We start from the raw sequence: 3,313 nt of genomic DNA on the forward strand, positions 1-3,313 counted from the left end.
TAAGGGACATAGTGACAGAGAAAGACAGTGAAGGAGCCCTTTGATTTGCTAGTGATTTTCTGCCTCCTGAGCACAGGTGTTTTGATGGGATACATCAAAATTCTTCTACAAAAAAGAATAATTTTGAGACTACATACATAACTTCTGACATTCTCTTTAACTTCTTTCTGAATAGAAAACCCACTATTACTAAAACTCTGTGACAGTATAAAAAACCAAGCCTAGTTGCTTCTATATTGATCCTGACCTTGACCTACTTAAATTGCCCATCATTTTTAATGTCTCAGTTCAGGCAAGATACAAGCTAACACATTCTTGGAAGGAGAAAAAACAGAGAAAATTTTGTTCTGTAACATGAATTTAGAGGTGTCTTTGTCTATGGATGAGAAGGCCATGTGAGAATGAAAAGAATGTATAGTCTGTACTGACAGAAGGATGTTAAAGCATAGCAATGATGAGTTTCCACAAGGAGGAGACTTCATCTGAAGAAGAACAGGCTGAAACAAACAGCCTTTACTCTACAGACATGGTAATTACAACATGGCTAAATAGAGCAGTGGCTTTTACTCACAGGCATATTTGTTACTCAAATGTTAAGTAAAGGAGGTCATTTAATATACAAGAAGGGGGTCCATGGAAAGATGAGATGGTGGGAAATCATCCAAACTGGTTTATACTCTTTGGAAATCATGTTATATCATATATGTCAGATGCCTTCCAGTCTCACCTGTTCATGATTTGTTACTTTGTGATATGAGCTCCTCAGGACCTATTCAGCTTCAGATACCATTTCCATCTATCTCCTCAGTACAGGTTTTTGAGATTATTGTTCACTTAATATCCAACAACTTAGAGCTGAACTTGAAATTGTCCTCAATATATTTGTTTTTGCATCTTTTACATTTTAATCTCTATAATTGTATTCAGAGTAATTTTTGTACCCAATATGTTTTTACATCTTTATTAAAGGTCACAAACTTTATCCACTCAGATAAGCTGTAAATTTTAATTGGTATGTTTAAACCATTTATATTTAGTGTAGTATTAATATTTTCATAGTTAGACTTTTCTTCTTTAGGGTTACATGGATATTTTACTATTCAATTTTATAAATATATATCTATTATTTCTCCACAATACTTCTTTTTATTGTTTATTCTTGATATTGTCATTTAATTACATTTCCCCCCTCCCTTTCCTTTCTCCAAACTCTCCTTTGTACTCCTCCCCACTCTCCTTCAAATTTAATGAACCTTTTCAGTAAATGTTCTTGCACACATATTTGCATTTTTACATACATATATATTTCTAAATATAGCCTGCTGAGTCCATATAATATTAAGAAGTGCATATGTATGTGTTCAGGGCAGATGGTTTGGCACTGGACAACAAATCAGAATGCTGTTTTCTAGGGAAGACCACTTCTCCACTCCCAGCTTTCCTCGGGTGACTGTACTTCTTTGTGTAGGGTTGAGACCTAATGGGCTTTCCCCATTCAGTTTGACATGTTGGTTAAGCTCACATTAGGGTGGTCGTGTTTATGAGACTTTATGGGTATACCTTCTGATATTATTAGAAGATGCAATCTCACAGATTTCTTATTGGATAACTCAGTTTTCAACATTTTGTTGTTTATTTAGATTCAATATTTTACTGTCTCAAGAAAAATATAGAACTATTGATTATAATTAGGTTTTGACCCTTTTCACTTTAAGTTATAATTGTCTTATAACTCAGACAATAAGATTCCATTTACCTGTATTACACTTCTTACAGCAGCACTTTTACTGAGATATGCCTTAGCTACTTTTCTATTGATGTGATAAACTGTAATATCTAAGGCAACTTATAGAAGAAAGAATCTTTTGGGGATTACAGCTTCAGAATTTTAATTAGAGTCTATGGCCTTTATGGCAGGGAGAATGGCAGCAGACAGGAAGATATGATGGTAGAACAGTTGTTGAGAATTCACACCTTGAGACACAGCCGTTGATGCAGAGACAGCTAATTTGGGAATGGCATGGTCTTTGGAAACCTCAAAGCTTGTTTAAAGATTTATTTATTTGGCCTTGTCTGCAGCTGCTGCCTTCTTCTTCTGCCGCTCCTGGTGGGGCCTGTGTGCTCCTTCAGTGCAGACCTGATGCCTCTTTTGTGAAGAGGCAGCTGAGGAGATTCCGGCGTTCGCCATGGCCGACGAGAAACCCAAGGAAGGAGTCAAGACCGAGAACAACGACCATATTAATTTGAAGGTGGCGGGGCAGGATGGCTCTGTGGTGCAGTTTAAAATTAAGAGGCACACACCACTTAGTAAAGTAATGAAAGCCTCTTGTGAACGACAGGGTTTGTCAATGAGGCAGATCGGATTCCGGTTTGATGGGCAGTCAATCAATGAAACAGACAGACACACCTGCACAGTTGGAAACGGAGGATGAAGATACGATTGATGTGTTCCAGCAGCAGACAGGAGGTGTCTACTAAAAAGGGAACCTGCTACTTTACTCCAGAATTTTGTTATAGATCAAGAATACATTCGCAATTAGAAAGCCACAATTTGGTTCCACCACATCCTGACTTCTACAGTATAGTTTTCTCTAATCTTTCATTTCCCTGTCCTCATTTCTTTATTGTACATAAAGTAACTGGTGTATGTGCACAAGCATATTGCGCTTTTTTCTTTCTTTCTTTTGTTTTTTTTTCTTTTTTAAACTAAATGGCCAATGTTCTGTTTTGACTGACAGCAGATGGACGTGGTCTGGGGGAAAGTCCTGGTTCTTTGAAAATACCCCCCTGCTCCATTAGTGGCTCGCTCATCAGCTCTTATCTTTATATTCCAGTAAGTTATTTTGCTCTCAATGTTTTAACAAAAGAACCCCCCAAAAAAAGAACCCAACCACAAAATCCTTGCATACATTGTTCGATTGGAGAATTTTAATGTTTTTCATTTATCATTGTAAAACCAAGGACAATTTTATAACTTTTTTGTACTTAGCTGTTACATGTAGGGCAATCTGTCTTTAAGTAGGGATAAATTACTCTTGAGCAAAATTATCCTAGATAGTTTTCCCTTTAAGTCAAGCATCTTGTTGTTTAAATAAACTTCTTGTTTAAAATGAAAAAAAAAAGATTGATTTATTTATTACGTTTACAGTGTTCTGCTTGCACGTATGCCTGCAGGCCAGAAGAGGGCACCAGATCTTATTACAGATGGTTGTGACTCCCCATATGGTTGCTCGGAATTGAACTTAGGACCTTTGGAACAGCAGACAGGGTTCTTAACCACTGAGTCATCTCTCCAGCCTGATACACTTTTTCT

General features: G+C 36.9%; 1 pseudogene; it reads left to right on the forward strand.

The window, feature by feature from the left end:
- Nucleotides 1-2,144: 2,144 nt before the first annotated feature.
- Nucleotides 2,145-2,697, forward strand: LOC101982949 (annotated as a pseudogene).
- The last annotated feature ends 616 nt before the right edge of the window (nt 2,698-3,313 follow it).

Source organism: Microtus ochrogaster, unplaced genomic scaffold (assembly GCF_000317375.1).
Source record: "Microtus ochrogaster isolate Prairie Vole_2 unplaced genomic scaffold, MicOch1.0 UNK135, whole genome shotgun sequence".
Lineage (NCBI taxonomy): Eukaryota > Metazoa > Chordata > Mammalia > Rodentia > Cricetidae > Microtus > Microtus ochrogaster.